The sequence below is a fragment of the Eubalaena glacialis genome, chromosome 6 (assembly GCF_028564815.1).
Source record: "Eubalaena glacialis isolate mEubGla1 chromosome 6, mEubGla1.1.hap2.+ XY, whole genome shotgun sequence".
Taxonomy (NCBI): domain Eukaryota; kingdom Metazoa; phylum Chordata; class Mammalia; order Artiodactyla; family Balaenidae; genus Eubalaena; species Eubalaena glacialis.
In genome coordinates, this window is record NC_083721.1 from 128,082,447 (window position 1) to 128,104,267 (window position 21,821).

Below are 21,821 nucleotides of genomic sequence, written 5' to 3' on the forward strand. Positions count from 1 at the left end.
GTTAAGAGCATGGCCTCTGGAACCAGTCCACGAGGCTCCGTCGCGCATGAGGTGAGTGGCTTTGGAGAGGTCACTTCATTTCCCTGTGCCTCGCTGTCCTCATCCAACACAGGAGTTGAAACAGTCCCCGCCCCATGTGGCCAATATGCACTGCCCCACAGTCACACTACAAAGAGCTGCACAGCTCTGGGGGCTCTGTTGTGTGCACAGCCTGCACATCAGCACAAGGTGGCCCTGACTTGCGCGTAACAAGCAATTAATACATGCTTCATCTTAGGTATTGTTATTGTTATTATTATTACTTTTATTGACTAAATTCCCTGGGATCCTCCCTGCCATCCACACCATCCCAGCTGGCCCCTAGCTGCTATGTCCTTACAGAAGGGGACAGAGTGGGTGAGAGTCTCTCAGGGCTGTGTTCGGCATGGATCTTTTGTAACAGTGGGTGGGGGGTTGCAGTCTCTAGAAGCCTTGATTACAAGAGGAACAAAACTAGTGAGGCTTCCTAGGGAACTAACAAGCCTGGCATTAAATGTGAGAGAGGGCACAACTGCATCTTTAATGTGAATTTTGGTATTTCTCACTTCTCTAACAATTGGACATTGAGTCAGGTATCCTTAACAAGCCCTTATTTATTTATTTATTTATTTAATTGAAGTATAGTTGATTTATAATATTGTGTTAGTTTCGGGTGTACAGCAAAGTGACTGATATATATATATATGTATATATATATATATATATTCTTTTCCACATTCATTTCCTTTATAGTTTATGATAGGATATTGGCTATTTCTCTGTGCTATACAGTAGGTCTTTGTTGTTTATCTCTTTTATATATAGTAGTTTTATCTGCTAATCCCAGACTCCTGATTTATCCTTCTCCCACCCCCCTTTCCCTTTTGGTAACCATAAGTTTGTTTTCTATGTCTGTGAGTCTGCTTCTGCTTTGTAAATAAGTTCATTCTTAACAAGCCCTTTGAGTATTGTGAGAGTAAATTAGTACCCAAGGTGTCACCTACACTGTCTCAGTTGAGTCTCCTCGTGTCCCTGAGAGAAAATCAAAGCAGAGAGATTTCCTATTTTGCATGTGAGGAAAAGAAAAAATCTGAAGATGTGGTGACTCCTGACACAGCTGGGCACTGCTGGGTCTGATACTAGAACTGGGGGTCAGAGGCCACCAGGCTGCAGGGCAGGCCTGGCTGGGAGGTTGCCAGCAGAGGTCTCTGGCCTCTGAAGCCACACCCCTTAGTTCTGGTTGCTTCAGAAAGCCATAAAGCTGCAGCTTCCATCCACCGAGGTGACTTATTAGTTGTGCCCTCCCAGAAGATTCCTTAAACTTTACCACCTGCACTTTCCAAGGATGATGCAAAAGCAACAATCCTGTTGATAATTGAGCCATCTGGTCCACTCAACACTTCTTGGGTATAATTCATGGAGATGGTTTTCTTTGTTTGTTTGTTTATTTTTTAAAGGCTCAGCTTCATTACAAAGAAGTATTGTTCTCAGAGGATCCACTAATCGGGAAAATCACCGAAACTCTCAGACGGAAATGTCTCTAATAATTCACTTTATTATGACTCCGACTAGCACTAAGAACTTATTTTCTTGATTTCCTCGAGTTATCCCTAAAGTGAGACAATTTTCCCATCAACATGCTAACAGCCTACTCCGCATTATTCCATGGCCAGCTTTATTTGCATTCGCAGTGAGTTTAAAACTTGGAGTAGTTTGATGAGATTAATATGAGGTGTCTCTTCAAAAGTTGAGTGGTATAACAATTTCACAATGCCTCCACTAACTATGTGAAATGAAATATTAACTTCACAAATGCAGTGACAGATTAGAATATCATTCGCCTCCAAGGCAATTACAGCTTCTGATCACATATCACCACCACCCCTGGGAAATGTGTGATCTCCCCTGTCAATCACTCCGCATTCTGCATTCAGTGAGCACCTGCTTTTGTCCCATGCAGCTCTGGAAGACGCGAGACACAGTCCCTGGCATCAGGGAGCTGACATACCAGCAGAACTAACCGATGATTAAAATGCCATGCGATCGAGAGGCAAAATGGGTAACACAGACACCAAGAGATGTTGAGAAAAGAAGACAGTGTGGGTTGAAGAAGCGGATCCACAGAAACGACATTAAATAATTGTAAGAGTCCAGGCACTAACACCATGCTAAGCATCTGACATAGGCCATTGAATTCAGACTTGATCATGACTCCATAAGTCTGAGGCTCACCCAAGCTCAAACAGCTGTCATTGTTGCAACTGGCATGGCCATGGTTCTCCTTTAGGATCTAGGACCTAAGATCTGGGGTCACGAATAAGGCCACGTGAGATCCCATTCCCTGTGCTGCCCTCTAGAAAGGGCTTCTCTCCTTGACACCACTGCTCATACAGAATGGTAATCATATATTAATCTGCCTGTCCCCAGACCAGGCTGTGAAGCTCATAGCTGGGTTTGATTTATCATCACACCCGTGGCACCTCAACAGAGAGCGACACACAGCTGGAACTCAGCAAATGCCCATGGAATGAGTGAGTGAGTCTAAAAATTTCCAGTTCCTCCAGAGCTGGGGTAGATAGATGAACGCTCCTTTGCAAGCCCATCCTGCCTCTTTATCCCTCCGCTCAGCTCCCCTCCTCTCTCGCCCATTGCCTCAGTGAGACGGAAATCAACTTGCAGGCAGTGATCAAACATTTTTCACTTTTTATTCCCCCTACTCTCTACTCCAGACCCCGTACCACACTAAGCCCATAGCGCAGCCTCCAGAAACTGACTTGGGTTGTAACCTTAATGAAAGACATCAGCTCTGACTTGGGACTTTTGCTCAGACAGATGTGGCAGCTAGGTCCCCTGGAAGGCAAGTTGCTAGGAGGAGCCCCCATATTCAGGGGCTCCCCCGCAGGACACTGGAACCTTTTAATTGCCCTTTACTAATTGAAAACCAGTTTGATAACTAAAGGACTTGAGCAAGGGAACAATGGAAGGTCACACATTTGGCACATGGGGAAGGCAAAAAAGCCACAGTAGTGAGTGGATAACAGCATCCACTCATTTGTTATAAACAAACATTTTCATAATTCGCCTACTAATTAAAATAGCAAATACAATCAAATCCAATTAACGTGGATTGGTCTGTGGGGCTTTAAATCAGAGGAACCTGGTTGATTGCTCTGGAGTCATTAATTAAGTCTGATGTGATTTCTTCCAAGCAAATCTTCTTGGTGTAAGCCTTTCCCAATTATAGTATTTATGATCAGCTGGGAAATCACAGGTGTCATTCAGACCTGGACTTTGGCAAGGGCCTGTTTCAAGGCTTTCACTCACTTAGTTCTGGGAAGGCTTTCCATGTTTCTGAACCTGGTTGGTGCAGGTGGCAGTTCTGGGGTCCAAGGCAGGATCAGGGAGGTGAGTGAAGGCTGACCTCCTGGGTCTTCACCCCTCCCCTTATCAGCAGTGCTTTTTACTGACCACGTCCTGCCCTCACCAGGAAGCACCCACAACCTTCTGGGCCACTGTACTATTTCCTTGGCCTAGGCTGGAAAGTGATGAAATGCTCTCATGTAACTGAGATAAATGGAAACTTAGTTCAAACTTGGGTTCCCTGAAGGATATTTTTCAGTGCTTGCTTTGTGCTAGAGGGTGGTCATGAGTGAGCAGAGGCCCTGCCCTAAGAAACACAGGTGTGTTTTCTTTGGGGAGACAGATATTTAAAGAGACAGTTACTCCAATGTCCCCAGGGGCCAGGCCTGGCACAAAACCAGGAAGTGGTCCTCATGTAAGAAAAACAGGGAGGGATGGGACTAAATGGGAGACTGTAATCTACTTCCTAATGGGGTGACCACTACTTCCTAATGGAGAAACCATCACAATGATGGTTTCATGTCAGGGATCCATGCCCCAGTTCTTGAATGTTCTAGGTTTACTCAATGGTTAGAAATCTAGATTTTTATGCAAAAATCCCTGTTTTTATTGTTTGTTTAATTTTTCTAAATTGGCTTATTAAAAAAAAAAACAAACACACACTGGAACATTGAAACGTGGGCCCCTGCAGGGTATTATGGAGATAAAAAGAAGAGCATCCAACTCCCCGATGTGGGTAGTCCTGTGAGATCTCCAGGAGAGCAGCCACGTGGATTAGGCTTAACAATAAGCAGCTCTCACCCAGATTAAGGAGGTGAGGACAGGTAGGAGGCATAAGAAAGTATACGTGCAAAGTCATGGTTCAAAGGGATAATCTGATCCCTTCCCCATCCCAGGGGTCTTTCAAGTGAACAGCCATCCCAGGAGCAATGTCAGGGCAGCAGCTAAGGGAAGCACCATGTCAGGAAGCCTAGGGTTTTTTGTATATCATGAAAAAGTTCTGGGCTTTGAATTAAACTCATGAGATTTCCTTTCTACCCAAAGCTTGGGTAGAAAGCTCTCCCTAAGAGCTTGGCTTTGAGGATAGCTATTTAATTTCTCAAACTGAAGATGGAAGCGAGAAAAAAAAAACATTTCATGACATAGTTGTAGGGATCCCATGAGACCATACTCAGGAAATGTCCAGGATCTGTCACCTGCCAATGTGTGCCCTACAGGTGACGGCGTGGTCCAAAGCATTTCCTTTCCTTGAACCAGGCTGTCTGTACTGCATACTCTAGTCCCTTGGCCCTGTGGCCACCTAAGGACTGGGATGGAGGTGGGTCAAAGGGCAAAGGGGGAAACCCCAGAAGGTAGGACCTGTTTCTGTTCCCACTTTGAGCTGCCCTTGACATTCCCAAACTGGCAGAGCTAACTTCCCAAAGGCCTGAGGACCAATGGCAGAGAAAGTTGCCAGTGCATTTGCTGTGATTTGGAGATGGGGGCATTGTGCTTCGTGTCGCAAAGCCATTAGGATGTCTAGACTCTCTATCAATGACACACTTCACATTGTGAGTACAGAAAGAGTCCCTAGGTAGCTGGTACTGATGCACTTGAAAGCTGTAAAAGCCTCCCTGTCAATCTCTGAGTCGTCCCACTCCTGGAATCATTATGCCCCTTTGCTACAACTTTATAACCCATTTGTGCTTCTTCTAAAGCGTTGACCACAGCTGCCACCTCCTCCAGGCGTTCTTGGCTCACCTCTGCTCTCAGCCTCTCTCAGCGGGAATTTGTCATATAATTCAAAATGACACTATGCTCCACTGCACTGCCACCTCTCCTATGGAGTTTCCTTGAGGCCCCTCCCCCGGCAGAAAGGATTTGGCCTCCACTTAGGGCACGGAGGCTACACTGAAGAGAAAAGGGAGCAATGGACCACGGAGTTAGCCCTGCATCTAGTAACCCAGGCCGACCTCTCTGAGCCTCAGTCTCCTTGGCTGTAAAAAGACCTAACAGTCCTTCATTTGCAATGAGAAATGCACAACGCACGGCATCTGACGTATAAAGGGCTTCAATGAAGAGCCATAAAATGATCTGTGGTGCTTGTTTTTCTGTCTCTTCTGCTAGAGGACAAGTTTCCAGATGGTGGTGACAGCTCCTGATTCATCCACCTTTATAACTCCAGCACCTATAGCACCACGATTGGCACATTATTTGATTCACTCAATGTAATTGCCTGAACTTTTTCCCCCAGAGGCCTTGCGTTGCTTCTTTAAATGTTTTCTGTATGTTAAAAAAAAAAAAATTAACAAATACACCAATAACATAAAATAGAAATTGCCCAGGATTAGGGTGGAGACATTTGGAGACAAGCTAACAAAGAATCCAATTGCCAGAAATGTCAACCCTTAAGAGGTTTTGCTCTCGATTTTTAAAACAAATGCAAATTCCCAGCGCTATTTCTCCCATGTACCCGTTGTCAGGCTCTAAAACCAAGCCAACCAAATCGTGTTCCTCTGAAACCCACCCCGTATTTTTCCCTTGACCCCAATTAATTACAATTTCATTGTGGTTTTACAGAGTTCACTTCACTGCTGACTGCAACTCGCTGACTTGTCCTAGCTCTTGACAAGGCTCGTGTGAGAGAAGGAAGGACCCAGAAGATGTTCAGTTTCCACAGTTCTCATTATTTTATTTTAATTAATTTATTCCTTTAGGCCTCGCCGTGGGGCATGTGGGCTCTTAGTTCCCCAACCAGGGGTTGAATCTGTGCCCCCTGAATTGGGAGGGCGGAGTCTTAACCTCTGGACCTCCAGGGAAGTCTCAATTCTCATTATTCTAAAAGAGAGCTTAGAATTGCCTTGCATACCCCCAAGACAAAGTGATGACTTCAAACCAGCTCACAGTTCAAAGCCGAACAAGAGTTGCAGACTGAAGGGGATAGGCTGTCAAAACAGTTTGCCTATTTCCCTGGGGGAAACGGAAGACAAATAAAGAGAAGGAAAGTCAAACTCCTCATGTGCAATGATGAAGGAGCAGGTCAGGGGCCCAGCGTTGGAGAGAATCACTCTGAGAATCGCTCCCCAGCCAGCCAGACGGAGGAAGGTCACAGTGTACAGAACACATGTCCCCACTGGAAGGGAGGAAATCATTTATTTCTGTGTAACTGGGATCCCAATTTTTAAAGTAATGCCCACCTAGCGATCTGAAACCAACTACTTGTTAGCAAAACTAGCACAGAGCAAACGGCTACCAGGAGGAGATCTCAGATTCACGTCATAATGAAACTCTTGGCCGTCTCACTAAAAATAAATGTCTCCCATGCTTCTAAGCATTTGGAGAAGACAGGCACAGACTGCAGCGGAGAAAGGAAAGCCCTGTGGGTCTGGATGAACCACAGAAAGCAGAACCAGGCTTAACTGGATTACCTCTAATTAGGTGCCTCAGATGAAAATGGAGAACATTGCATGCACGTGTAAAGAAGTAACCGGAATAATCTTCATAATTAGAGATGCAACGTTAGGTAAGGCTTTTCATTCCCTGGATGGTTTGTTAGGACAATCTCACTCCTCCATCCTCCCATCCACAGGGCCCAGGACACGGGGCCGGTGCCTGGGTAGAAATCCTGGCCCACACTCACTAGTTGTGGGACTTGGGCAAGTTACTTTTACTTAACTCTTTGTGTCTCTCTTTCCTCATCAGCTGGATGCAAATGATTCAAATAGCACTTACTTCATAGGGTTCTAGTGGGGATTATAGGGCTTGTTACATATAAAGCCCTTAGGATAGTGTCTAGAACATAGTAAGTATTCATAAGCCTTAGTTGTTGCTATTATTAACGCACGTGCCCACCCATCATCTATTTATTCAAACAGTATTCATTAGGTATTTTCAATGTCCCCAGTTCTGGGCTAGTCAGGTCTGGTCACACCAGCCCTAATTCAATGGCTTCCCACTAATCTTTTTTTCTTATTGAAGTATACTTGATTTGCAATGTTGTATTAAGTTTCATGTATACAGCAAAATGATTCATACACATATGTATATATAACTAAATATATACACATATATGAATATATATATGAATATATATTCTTTTTCTGATTCTTTTCCATTATAGGTTATTATAAGGTACTGAATATAGTTCCCTGTGCTATACAGTAGGACCTTGTTGGTTATCTATTTTATATATAGTAATGTGCATCTGTTAATCCCAAACTCCTAATTTATCCCTCCCCCCTTACCTTTCCCCTTTGGTAATCATAAATTTGTTTTCTATGTCTGTGGGTATATTTCTGTTTTGTACATAAGTTCATTTGTATTGTTATTTTAGATTCCACATAAGTGATATCATATATTTGTCTTTCTCTTTATGACTTACTTCACTTAGTATGATCATCTCTAGATTCATCCATGTTGCTGCAAATGGCATTATTTCATTTTTTTTGTGACTGAGTAGTATTCCACTGTGTGTGTGTGTGTGTGTGTGTGTGTGTGTGTGTGTGTGTCTATGTATATACCATGTCTTGGCTATTGTGACTAGTGCTGCTATGAACGTTGGGGTACATACATCTTCTCGAATTAGACTTTGCATCTTTTCCAAATATATGCCTAGGAGTGGGATTGCTGGATCATATGGTAACTCTATGTTTAAAATGAAGATTCTGTTGACCTCCCAGCCACGTCTTGCTCACCTGTTCCTTCCCGTCTCTGCTCTGGCAGCACTGGCCTCTCTCCACCAGCCACGCTCCCCACTCCCCAGGGGCCTTTGCTCAGACCCTTCCCTCAACCTGGGATGCTCCAGGAAGGCAGAGTCTGTATCTGTTTTTGTTTGTTCTTGAATCCACAGCAACTAACATAGAAGTTGGTTTGTACCAGGTGCTCAATTAATAGTCCTGAACTAATGAATAATAAATCAATGAATTAAAGATGAAAAATAATACATAAGACAGTGCTAAGGCATGATGGTACTAGCTAACAATTATTTAATGCTTGCTCTGTGACAGGCACTGTTCTAAATGCTTTTCTTGTATTATCTCATATCCATTCCAGCTTGAATGGCATGAAGTAGAATAGTTGGAGAGCAATGAACTGGAACAGGACTGGGTAGGAAAGGAGATCCCAGCCTAAGTCGACAAGGGAGAGAGAGCTGGAAACAGACCACTGGAATCAGTGAGTTAACCCCATGGTAAGGGAGAACACAGGGCTTGGCTGCAGCCCAGAAATGACCTCTCAGTTGTGTCTGCAGACTCTAAGAGCTCACAGAGGTGACCAAATCCTGAAATGAGGGCTGAAGGATGCGTAGGGAATTCTACTTCTACAGGAAGTAGGTGGGACCTTTCCAGAAAGAAGAACGACAGCTACAAAAGCATGAAGGCTCACGAGAGCCTGGGAAACCAACCAGTGTATGAAATAAGGCAGTGGTAGTTCTCCAGGGAGTGGTGGGAAAGGGGCTGGGGAGATGGGGGGGAAGCCAGACCAGCCAGAGCCTGCGGGCCAGCCTGTGTCCACAGAGGGCTGTAGAGGAAACGACCGGATGTAGATTTCATAAATATATCTCTGGCGGCAGCACTGAGTTTAGATGGGATGGGACCAGGCAGGAGAGAGGAGAAAAATTGGGAGACCTCTTTAGTAGCTCAGGGGACAAATGTTCGGACCTGAGCTCCTGCACCTGTAGCAGTGAGGGGAGGAAGGCCAAGTTAGAAGGAGATGGAGATGGAGCAGGAGTGGGGGAGGAAAAACACGGAAGGTTAGAACTCCAAGACCAGAACTTCCCTGGAGGTGATAGACGGAGGTCGGGGCAGAGAGGCCCAGAAGGGTGACCATGCCACAAACAGCAACAGTCCCAAGCATCAGTCCTGTTCCAACTGGCAGGCTTCTGTCCTGGAAGAACTGGGCACGTGTGTTCGCGTGTGCATGGTGGGAGGGGGAAGGGGGCAGAACCCAGGCCTGAGAAAGTGGGAGGACAGGGCCAAGTACCTACAGACATTCAGGATGTTGCCCCACAGTATGGGGAAGGAGCAGAGGGGCTGAGGAAGGACTTAGTAATCTGAGGGATAAGTCCTGGCAGGGCACATGGGTTGATTCTTGTAGCTGCCTGGCTCTTGCAGCTGTGACCTGAAACTCTTGACTGAATGCCCTGATCACAGAGGGACCCTAATATGCCCAACAGGTCTGCTGGCATCCCCAGGTCCTGCGTCCTCTGGCCTGCCTCTTTTGCCACCAGCTATGCCCTGCTTGGGAGAGGATCAGCCCTCCACAATACTGAGTTCCCAGCCTAAGTCGACAAGGGAGAGAGAGCTGGATACAGACCACTGGAATCAATGAGTTAACCCCATGGTAAGGGAGAACAGAGGGCTTGGCTGCAGCCCAGAAATGACCTCTTTGGTAAGACTTGTCCCCAGGGCTTCCCCTCACCCTACTCCACCCCCAGAGCCCTCTGGGCCACTCACCTCCTTGCCCTCTTCAGACACCCAGTGCCCAGGGTCTTTCCCACCTTCTCCTGTCTCAGACAAGAGCCATTCCGCCAATGCAGACCACAGTCCTGCACAGGGCCTGCCAGGCCTGCATAAACTGGGGCCACCTCTCACCAGCCTTACCTGGGACCACCCTCCTGTGGGAGCAGCAGGTGGCCCAGACATCTTCCCAGTACCCATGTGTCCCCAGCATCTTGCTGTCTCAAGCCCTTCACAGGTGTGTTCATGGCCACCTTACCTTGACCTCCTACTCAGCCTTCGGCTTGGGCCTAAATGGGCCTTCTTCAGAGAAGCCTTCCCTTGGATCCTCAGTTACGTGGTCTCGGTACCCTGTACCTCTGTTTTGCCTCTCTTGTTGAGATTACAATTCAAATAATCAGTTGCTTAATCATGTACTTAGTGTCTGACTCTCATCTGACTCTAAGTTCTGTGAGGGCAGGGACCACGATGACCTATTCACTGCTATATCCCTGGTATTCAAAATTAGACCCAAGGGCTTCCCTGGTGGCGCAGTTGTTGAGAATCTGCCCGCTAATGCAGGGGACAGGGGTTCGAGCCCTGGTCTGGGAAGATCCCACATGTCGCGGAGTAACTAGGCCCGTGAGCCACAACTACTGAGCCTGCGTGTCTGGAGCCTGTGCTCCGCAACAAGAGAGGCCACGATAGTGAGAGGCCCGCGCACTACAATGAAGAGTGGCCCCCGCTTGCCGCAACTAGAGGAAGCCCTCGCACAGAAACGAAGACCCAACACAGCCAAAAAGAAAAAAAATAAATAAATAAATAATAATTAAAGGTGCTAATAATTAAAAAAAAAAAAATAGAGCCAAGCACATAGCATGCACTCAATTAATATCTGTTGAATAAACATGAATGAATCATGAATGCAACCACGGCTCAAAGATGACACAGCCAGTAAAAGTTAAATCAGGATGCGAATCCCCTATTCTGCATAGGCCAGTCCAGTTAGGAACTAGTTTTTAGTGGAGAATTTGCCTTTACATCTATGCTAGGGTGGTGCTTAGGAAAGTAGTGGGATGGGGGAGGGAGAGAAGGGATCTGCCATGCATATTGATTTTCCGAGAACGCTGTATGGCTTAGCACAAAACTGGAGTGAGGACTGTGCTTCTGAAATGTTAAACACTGTGGAATAATTTGGCGCCGTATGATGAGGGGCTTCTGTCAACACGGAACACGCAGCACTCCAGCTGGCTGAGAAACGAGCAGGGAGGTTTTGAAAAATTCACCGGTTCCCTGGGGGAAGGCCGACTGATCTGATTTCAACACCTCACACAATGATTTCGAATTGCATTCATTCACTGCAAAATATGCTTGCCAGAATTAACTAGGTAGGCTCTCCCAGAGCAGATCCAGGATCTTCCAGCAAGACCACATTTATCTATCAGAATGCAGCGTGCATTCCAGGAGGGACTGCAAAGGATTGGCAACCATCGGGGTCATTTATGGTGAGCCTACTGCGCGCCAGCCCTTCACCGCCTTTCCTTCCTCAGCGTTGAGCAGCGCCGACTGAGTTGAGTTGGTGATCCTCACAGCTGTGTTGTGGTGAGTGACTTGTCTGGGTCCTGACATCTAACAGGAGCGGAGCAGCCCTGGGCATCTGAGGCCTTCTGGCCCCGAAGCCTGTGCTCATCCTCCAGTTCTAGCTTGTCTGGCTCCTGGGCTGATATTGGTGCCATTAGTGTTCCAGAACTGAGGGGTCTGTAGCCTTCTATTGATGGCAAGAACCAACTCCAATGTGGACGGCCTCTCCCTGGGCGCACGTTTCCAAAAAGCCCAAGATGAAGTTGACAGGCTCAAAGTTCAGCAAATGCGGGGGGATGGGGGTCTATCACAGGGCTGGGGTGGAGGTCCTTTGGTCCACTTCTCACCTTCAAGAAGAGCCTTGAGACTTGATGTTTGGTCTGCATGGTTATACCTGTAGATCATGTTAAAGGGACACCCCAAAAGACTTCAAAGGAAGCCTTCACCACATGACTCGAACTGTTAAATGTAGTCATTTAAATGCACCATGGTATTTCTAATGGGTTTGGCATTGCTCTATTTTTTAATATACCAGAAGCCAGAAGTAGAAAGGGCTGAGACACTTCTGCTCCCATGAAGGGTGGAGGAAAGCATAAGATTCACAAACTAGGGTCTGGCCGTTTTAGGGAAGTTGATTTCAACAAGACAGAGGAAATGCTGGGAAGGATGAAGGAGCGAGACACAATGAACCAATTAAAAAAACAAATATTCAGTCAGCAAATATTTAACAGGCACTCACTCCATGCCTTGCCCCAAATCAGGCATGGTCCCATGGACGTGACTAAGCATGACTGAGCACTCACTGTATACCTCACACCTTATGCCCAGGGGGACTGTTTAGAGATGATCAGCCTCACCGATCAGCCTCACCGTTTTGTTTGTACATCATGGGGGAGTGAGTCATGGAGGCGGGCTTGTCAGAGGCAGAGTCTATGCCCTGCTGAAGGGGTCAGGGAAACACAGGGGCCAGGAGTCCCCAGGAGGAAGAGCAAGGAGGGTGGGAGGAGGGGCAGCATGGGATCCCATGGGGAAGTCGCAGTTGGCTCATTGGAGAGGATTGGGGAGACGTTCCACAGGGCAAGGGACTCTGAGTTACTCAGCGATGCTCATATAGAAACAACAGAAATGAAAAAATAAATAAAGAAACAAGAACAAAAACCCCCAAAGGGATCCCAGAACACCAGAAATCTGATGGGGATGGAACAAACTGCCCTGAGTCGGTAGAAAGCCACATCGCCAACTGAGACATAAAGTTGCTGGAAAAGCCACACTCTGTGGTTGCTGAGAGCAGAGGCTGAGCAGTAACAGGATTGTGGGTCTGGAGCAGGCGAAGTGACCCGGGGAAAGACGGCTCTCTAGGTAGAGCAAGAGTAGCACACAGAGGGGGAGGGAAACAAAAATGTGTGAGGCCGGCGTTGTTCTCAATGCATTCATTTTGTCTCACTCTCAAGTCCTGCAAATCAGATTCTGTATTTTGCTTCCATTTGACAGAGGTAGAAACAGAGACTCAGAGTTTCAGCAATTTTCCCAAGACCGCAAAGAGGTGGAGTCAGGGTCAGTGGACGATGGAGCCAGGAGGGTTGGCAGTAAAGCCTGTACATGCTGCCGTCCTCTTAGAGGGGTGATGCTGCGGGGAAGAACTGTATCTTCTAATGGGAGAGGTCACGGTGAGTGTTTGTAGCAAAGGGAAACCATTAGAACAGGAGGGATTCTCCATGGCACTTGGGTCATTGATTCAGAGTATTGATGAGCGCCGGCTGCATGCACAGAACCGGCCTAGGCACTTGGCGTTCATCACTAACACGATGGGAGTCCCGTGAAATCACGGCGGTGCACAGAAAGCGTGCTGTGAGTCTATTTGGCAAGGGCAGTCTGGCGGAGACTGGGTCTTGGAAGATGAATAGGATCTGGATTTGTGTAGAAAGGAGGAGAACTCTCTGAGGTGGGGAGAAGCACATCATGAGTAACTGACGGGTGTGGGGATGACTGTGGTCTCCACCGCCCGCTCTCAGTGCAAGCAGAGAGATGGACACTTCAAATCACCATCCCCTCCCTGACTGTAAAAGTAGCATATGCTCACTGCAACGATCCTTGGAAAGACAGAGAAGTATAAAGAATAAACTAAAAAGTCATCCATCAGTTTATGGTGTCTATCCTGCCAGGCTTTGTTCTGTGCGTTAAAAAAAAAAAACTAATCCATGGTCAGATTGTACATACAATCCCCTGGCTTGCTCTTATTTTTACTTAACAAAATATTGGAAGTATTTTGTTCTCCTAAAATATTTTTCAAGAATCTGGGTTTCCATGGCTGCATGGTCTTGGTTTAGGGCCTCCTGCATTCTTCTTTGGCCCCGTGAGCGTGTTGCCTGTGCTGGCTGATGCGGACATGGCTTTCTGGAATGGTGAGGCTGGCTCACCAAGGCCTCCTTGGCCTCCCCTTGGCCTCCTCTTGGGCACCGCCTGAGGGCCCGGTCACCTCTCCCTGTGCCCTGACTCTGCTCCCCTCCCCCTCTCCTCCCACAGTGTCTGGCCTAGCTTGGGGTGATGTAAAGGAAACAAGAGGAAGAGTCTACTTTCCCTTAGGAGGCCAGGGCCCCAAAATACCTTCACCCCACCATGCTTGCAAACAGTGACTAAAGGATTTTAGAAGGTATTCTCTAGAGACAACAGAGTTTAAAGGAATCTGTTTCAGGTTTCTAGACGTATTAAGAGATGCGATTTCTAATTCATCTCCTATTGGAGGTGAGCACATCAGGCTACTACTATACAGATGAAGCCGCTTTTGACCCTGGCTTTTGTGGTGACTGCTTGAATCCATTTATAAGGTCCTCAGCATAGAGCGGAGAGGCTGCCCCGTGTTCAGTACTGGAAATGGGAAGGGAGGGGGCGTCGTGCATAGGTGTGTGTGTGTGTGTGGGAGCTCGTGCACGTGTGCGACACAGCTCACCTGATTCTGCCCTATAGGGGGAAGCAGACTATCATGCATCGCTTACTACTTACAGACATGTGGGGCACTAGGCACTTGATATAGATAATTTTTCTTTGGGTTTATTTATACCAATAGGCATGGAAAGTACATTGTCAGCTTTTCTAACCTGAGGAGACAGACAGGTTAGCCTCTTGCCCACCTATGTAGATGACACATCTACTGAGTGGTGGGGTTGGATAGGGACTCAGATCTGCCTGGATGCAAAGCCAGCTTTCTTTCCACAAGACCCCTGCCCCTGAGCTGGCTCCAGGAGGTTAGAGGGGTCCCCTGTCTCCATCACCACGGCCCCAGAGAGCCAGTGGCAGCACCCAAACCTCCAACAGGGGCTTAAGTCAGAGCCCCACCATCAGCAAAGGACTTCGTTTGGAACTGAACCCAGCATTTGGGAAGATTATTAGGGATGAAGAAAAAAACATGAAGGGCTTTGAAGTTAGCCACAGTTATCAGAAAATTCAAGGAAATTAAGTCTCATGTAGTTACAGTCTGGAGCCATTTAATCTTCTTACTGTCAATTTCCGAGGTCACCTCCCAGGTTGCTTATATCCTTTTCTGAGTTTTACATATATTGGCCATTTAATCCATACAATTCTCCTAATGAGTAGGGTTTCTGATCACCATTTCAAAGATAAAGAAGACAAGGCTCAGATAAAGAAGTAACTCACTTAAAATTGAAGAGAAAGAGTGGCAGGCACTGCTGTGGACCTCATTTTCCCCAAGATTCTGGATTCTCACGGTGCCAAGGCCACACACCCTGCCTTGTGAAGGTGACCCTATGTAAGGCCAGAGTGGGGTTCTTGGTCAAGGCTGGTCTCCTCACACAACCAGCCAGAGAGGGTTGACACCTCCTAGGACACAGGGCAGTGTTCCCTCCTTTAGAACATCTGAGTTAATGGAGCCAAGTTACAATGGCCAAGGGCCAAGCTGGGACACTAAATGGTCCTTCAGGCTCAGATTTGCTCTGACACCCTTTGTAGACATCTCTAGAGACCTACTTCGTCTGCCCCACTTGACTTTCAACTGGATTCATTTTAAAATTTGGAAGTAAACGTGTTTTGTAAACCGTAGAAAGCTCTATGCTGAGAGGATGTTATTATAATTACACCTGAAAAAAATCCTGGAAGAATTATTTAGAGATTATCCCTCTTTTATAAATGAAAAATTGTCCAAAGGAGCTAAATGACTTGTCAAAGATGGCGAGGTTGGGAAATGGCAGAGCTGAGACCAGAGCCTGACCTTTCGTTTGGATCCAAGTCAGTGAAACACTAATTGAGCACCCACTGTGTATTCAACATCTTACCAGGCACATGGGAGAAAAAGATGCCAGTCTCTGAATGAAGGGGAGCACAGCTAATCCCCTCTCGTTCCCCAAGCCTAGTGGTAGGCTTGGCACCAAATACGCACTTATGAAATACCTGCTGAATGAATGGCTGAACTCATACGTGCTCACACTCTTGTTTCCTCTTGTGAACATTTAGAACCTAAACTGCCTACCTGAGGCCTGAATTTTCCAAGAAGGCCCCAGGCTTTCCTGCCATCTTCCCTCCCCGCCGTGCTCATCTGCATCCCCAACAAGATCACATACCCTTCGATGGTGGAGACCTTGCTCTTGCTCTAGCCTCCCCTGCTGTGTGCATTTCAGGGCTGGACAGAGCCTGGGGCTTCAGTAGTGGCTGAGGAATCACAGTCCGGCACCATTTCTGGGACTGACAGCCTCGCTAAGGCAGGCACACCCCTCGCTCACGCCAGGATGCCGGCGTCCTCATTTGGAAACCTAGCCCACCTGGTTCCACACTGGGCTCACACCATCCCCCCATAAGCCACCATTTCCCCCCCACCCCACCACCCGGCCTCCCATAGGGAAACACTCCCCTGTCTGCTCTATATACCTGCCTTGCCCCCCATTGGACGGTGGGCCACACTAGGCACCGCCCCCCATCGGACGGTGCACTAGGCACCGCCCCCCACCGGCCGGTGGGCCGCGCTAGGTACGCTCTTTCTATACCTCCAACCTCCGCAACGTCTAGATCAGGGTTTTCCACATGCCAGGTACTTGATAAGCTTGTGTTAAACACAGAAAACATTTTAGCCACACGTGTTCGGCTTGTTTTCAGTGAAGGTTTGCTGGCCTTTGAGGGTAAATGCTTTGAAGACGATGTTTTTCAAAGAGCTCCTATGCGAAGCCAGAATTAATAAGCATCTAAATTACAAATCTCACCATGTAGAACAAATTGGATTTCTTTTCATTAATAGCAAGGAAGCAGAAAACAAGCCCAATCCCAAGGGAGCCACATGAATACAGTTATTCACCGTTTTCGCTGGCATTCTTTTTTTCCATCTCTAAACCCATCTTTATTCAATTATGTAGCTCATAAATATGGCCCCTGTATGTCAGCACAGCTAACAAGTGGTCTCCAAGGTCAGGGGCCTTCTGACAGCTCACCCAGCCTTGCAATAACAGTCATGGCTCTGAGTATGGGATTCTTTTTCTCTTTTTGCTTTTGGAGGAAAAAAAAAAAAACTACGAAAGCTAGCAAAAACCAACCAAGCCTTAAATGATCACAATGTTCCAAATATTAAGATGTGGGCCTAGTGGCTTTTTAATCAAATAAATGTTAATGCTCTTCTCTATAATAGCATAGAAACTCTGTTATTGATGGAAAACGAAGGCCAGTCCATGCACAGAATATTTTTACATATGCCTTCTTAAAAATGTATTTGCTTTAAAAACAGGCCTCTTTTGCAGAAGTCTGAGTACCACAATAGCAAAGGCTCTTCTCCAAAACAATTTCTGTAAGAGTTGGAGGAAAAGTACGTTGAGTACATTCCCCATTTGCCCTGCTGAGCAGGGGTTGGGGGTAGCCTCCAGGAAAAGCACCTGGTGCCCTGCTTGTAGAGCAGAAGCCCAACACCTAGCAAGTTAGCCAGTCATACATGCTTGACCTTCTTGTCTCCAAAACAGAGATTCTCCAAGGGCAATCCAGGGACCCCTGGGGCTCCCTGTGACCCTTTGGAGGAAGAGCCCATGAACTGAAAACGATGTTCATAATTTCATGAAGATGTTTTTGTCTTTTTCACTTCTGGCAACTCATGAATACACAGCCAAGTTTTACAAAAGCTACGAGGTATAATATTACAACAGATCGAATGAAAAAGCAGCCATGAGAATTCTGCTGTCTTCTATTAAGCTAGATCTTAAAAGAAATTCGCCATCAGGTAAAGCAGTGCCACTCCTCTCACTGGATTCACTTTGTTTTGAACAATAAAGAACATAAAATCTTCAGCAAAGATGTTATTTATGCTCACATCTAAGGGGTTGATTATTGTTGAATGAATAAATATTTCTAAAATAGGTCAGTTTTCATTCTAATAAGGTAAGTGTTGATAGATAGAACCTACATAAATAAGTTCTTCGTGGTCCTCAATAATTTTTAAAGAGAGTAAAGAGGTCCCAAGACCAAAGAACATGAGTGGCCCTGTCCGAGGATCCCCCTCAGCTCTGCATGGACCTACCCTGCTCCTATTCATCCTGCAGACCCATCTCCAACACACCTTCTCTGGAAAGCCACTTCAGAGGCCCCGTTCCCCAGGTGAGCCCAGGCTGGTCTCTATAATTGCACTGATTACCTAGTATTGCATACACAGGTCTCCTTGTCTGTACTGCCCAATGTCAACTCTGTAAGATAGAGCTGGGGAGTTTTCATTCCTGCATTCTTGGTACCCAGGAAGAATTTAGTGAATGCTAAAAGAAGGAAAAAAGGCAGAAGGAAGGGGGGCAGGCGAGACAGTCCTTACAGGGATTTGGGTCTGAAGGTTGTTAATTAACATCAAAGATCCAGTAAAGCCCATAAAATTCTCAACTACAGTATTTCACCGAGGGCCTAATATTGGCTCAGTCTTGTGTCAAGGTATTTGGTTTCTATATATTATGCATAAAGCTACCTTGATGTATTTACTAAACTGTAGATTTTGGGACCCTACCTCCAGAGATAAACAGCAAATCATATATAGCTGATGAAAGGTGGAGGGGTAGAGGGGGAAGCCTGCTTTCTGGGCAACAGCTCCCAGTGAGGAAGCCAAAACTGTAGTTTTGTGAGCAACCAGAGGGAACATCTGCAAGTTGTTCACAATTTGGAAGTTCTATCAAAAGGCGAGGCTATACACAAAACCATCATCCCATGTGGCATTCTTCCAACCACGAATAGACACCTTATTATCACAGGAGAGGAGAGAGAAAACTTTCCCTGAGAGCTTCAGCACGCAAGTTTGCATAACTCACGCCAAATTCTAGAACGGCACATGTCCATGCAAACCAAATTACAGGGAAATCACTAGTGTGATAGAACACAGCCATGATCAACAGAGACAGATGTCTCTGCAGCCTCTTCATGACACAGCGAGGTGGGATGGAGGGCCGCTTGGGGTGCAGACAAAGCTCAGTGGCTGACACAAAAGACACAGTAAGAGAAGACAAAGAAGGGGATCTGGACAGGGTGTGGACTGACACATACCTCGCTATACCTAGCTAAGGATCTCGCCACTTCTCTGATGAGAAAGGACTGCGGGTAATACGAGTCCAACATGATAGTTGGACTTAAACATGAATTCTTTCTGCTAATTTGTTATGCAGATACATGCGTACATGCATGCTATGATTATAATAGCGGTTTAGTAAACAGAATTTATTACACAATGTAGCTTCATTCTCAACTAATCCTTCAAACAAACTTCTTGATTAAGGACTCCCATAGGTTTGGTTAAGGAAGAGAGATGGGAACAGGGGGTGCCCATGTAATCACTCAAGTCAGGATTTGGGGGGTGGGTGGCTGTCCAGGAGCACAACCCCTTCCAGGAACGTGGCTGCCAGGACAGGGCCTGCTCCCATTCAGTTGGCTCATGTACTACAATTGTTGGAAACTTGGTCCTGGAGTAGTTCGGGAGAACTTCCTGCAGGAGGAAGCATTAGGCACTGGGCTGTTAGCGACCAGCAGTGTGAGGCAGAGTTGAGGGGAAAAAGTGGGCAGCTCAGCCTATGGAGAGTCCAGGTGAGAGTGAGGGGCTGAGGCCAAGGAGAAGGGGGAGGGTTGGAGGCCAACCTTGAATTGGGTGCTCACTGTGTCCACCACCTGGCAGGGCACTATTCCGAGAGTCTCTTTATCGTAAAGGGGCTGCAGATATTTCTCTTCAGCCCATGCCCAGACCTTGCATCCCCCAGCCCAGCTTTTGCTCAGGCCTGAAGTACCTTCCTCACCTCTTCAAATCCCTTCATCCTCTTAGCCCAGCTCTGATGTCCCTAACTCTCCCCATTCTGCCCAGTTGGGTTTCTGCCCTCCTGCCTCCTCACTCCAACTGCAGGTTACCTGCATTTCCCTTTAGGTCATACCGTAAAGTGTGGCTCCTTGTGTGCTCATCCCTCCTTGAACCCCTCCCACTGCTGCCCCACTGGACAGTACACATACAGGAAGTACATTTCCCTTTGCCTGCCTGATAAAAATTTTATGAATGAATGAATGAACAGCTGAATGAGTCTCCCTGTGTGATCCTGGGCAAGTGACCTCCCCACCCTGGGCTTCGTCTTCCCCATCTATGGAAACTGGCCATTGACTGTGGCCTCCCCAGTGTGAGGTAGGTGGGTGGCCAGTCAGAGCTTCTTGATTTCTCAGGGCTTCCTGCTCCCTCTGCACAGTCTGTTCCTGGCACAAACCCTCTTTACCCCACCAGACACAGCACAAGCAGCTTTTCCCTGCTGACCTCTTTGCAGCCCTTCTGTGTCCTCAGCATTTCTTATCACATATGCTGGGCAACTATGAGTTTCTATGCTTGTCTCTTTCTCTAGACAATGAGCTCCTTGAAGGTTCATGTAAATTACATGAAGGTTCAATGTAAATTACAGTTATTGGTATCATTACTATTGTTATTAGCTTCCATGTAATGGACACCATATGCGAGACATTTTTTTAAAGATTTTACATAGATGATTTCCTTTAATATTTACAACAGTCCAGTGAGCTAATATCTGTATGTTACAGGTGAACTAATTGTGCCCATTTTACAGATGAGAAAAACTGAGGCTGAGAGATGTTAAGTGAACTCCAAGGTCACACAGCATGTACATGGCAGGTCTGAGTGCATGCCTGTCTAAATCAAAGCCAGAACTTTTTGGTTTTTTAATTTAATTTAATGTTATTTTTATACAGCAGGTTCTTATTAGTTATCTATTTTATACATATTGGTGTATATATGTCAATCTCAATCTCCCAATTTATACCAGCACCACCACCCCCCAACCCTGCGTTCGTCCCTTGTTACAAAGCCAGCATTTTAAATGACTATTCTTCACATCACCCCACTTCTTACCATGAGGCCTAGCACATAGTAAATGCTTAGTAAATTGTTGGTAATGGATAAATGAATGAATGACTATTAGGTTGAGCCATCATTATTAAGCTTGAAAGCCCTACATATTATCCTCTATGCTCATAAAAAAATGATTCATCCAGACTCACATCGCTTCTTTTGGCCTCAGTTTCATTGTCTAGTCACCAGTTATAGCACTATATGTTGGGGGTCAGCAAACTGTGGCCCCCAGGCCAAACTCAGCCCTATGCCCATTTTTGTACAGCCTGCAAGCTAAGAATGGTTACTGTATTTTTAAATGTGAAATATAAAAAAGACAATAACATTTCAAACAAAATGGTAGCTCAGTTTTGCTCCTTAGCCTGCAAAGCCTAAAATATTTACTATCTGGCCCTTTACTGAAAAATAGTTTGCCGACCCCTGTTCTCTGTAGTAATTACTTCACAAGTTTATTGTGAGAATCGAGTAAATGTTTTTGGAGGAAATGTTCTGTAAAGGAAGATGTAGTAGCAAAGGCATTCCTATGAATAATAACTATTAATATTAGTTATAGTGTCGATGCCAGAGGTGGCCGTCTTTCCCAAAGTCCTTGGCATCTGTTTAAAAACAGCGGGTGTGAGACTTCATCTCCTTCAACCCTCCGAGTGGCTGTGTGATTTCTGTGCAAGATTGATTCTCAGAGTCGATGCAGAGATCACTTCAGGGACTGAGCCTGGCTGACTAAATGCCAAACTGGCCAAAATACTTGGCAAACAAACAACTCAAATTGAGTCCAAATGTTTCCTAATTAGTCAAAATATTAGTAAGGAGTTAATTACTCTAAATAATGCCCAGAGAGCTCTGCATAGAGGAGCAGCTGGAGGGTCTAAACTTCACCTGAAGGAGTTGGGCACACCCTGGAGATGGCTCCAGTGGTCCTGCCCGTGTCTGTCCATCCATCTGTCCGTCTGGCAGACTGGCCACTCCTGCTGGCTCCATGCCAGCTTGCTCCTGCTTGTCTCCTGAACCTCAGGTTCTAAATGTGAAAATGAACTCAAGTTACCCCTCTCCCCTCTACCTAACAGGGCAGTTATGAGGAACTAATGGAAAAATGGATGTGACAGTAT

At 46.3% G+C, this 21,821-nt stretch overlaps 1 protein-coding gene across 1 annotated transcript in view; it reads right to left on the reverse strand.

The window, feature by feature from the left end:
- CLSTN2 (calsyntenin 2) overlaps positions 1-21,821 on the reverse strand; it is a 660,240-nt gene that overhangs the window by 254,599 nt on the left and 383,820 nt on the right. The gene's annotated exons all lie outside the window — the stretch shown is intronic.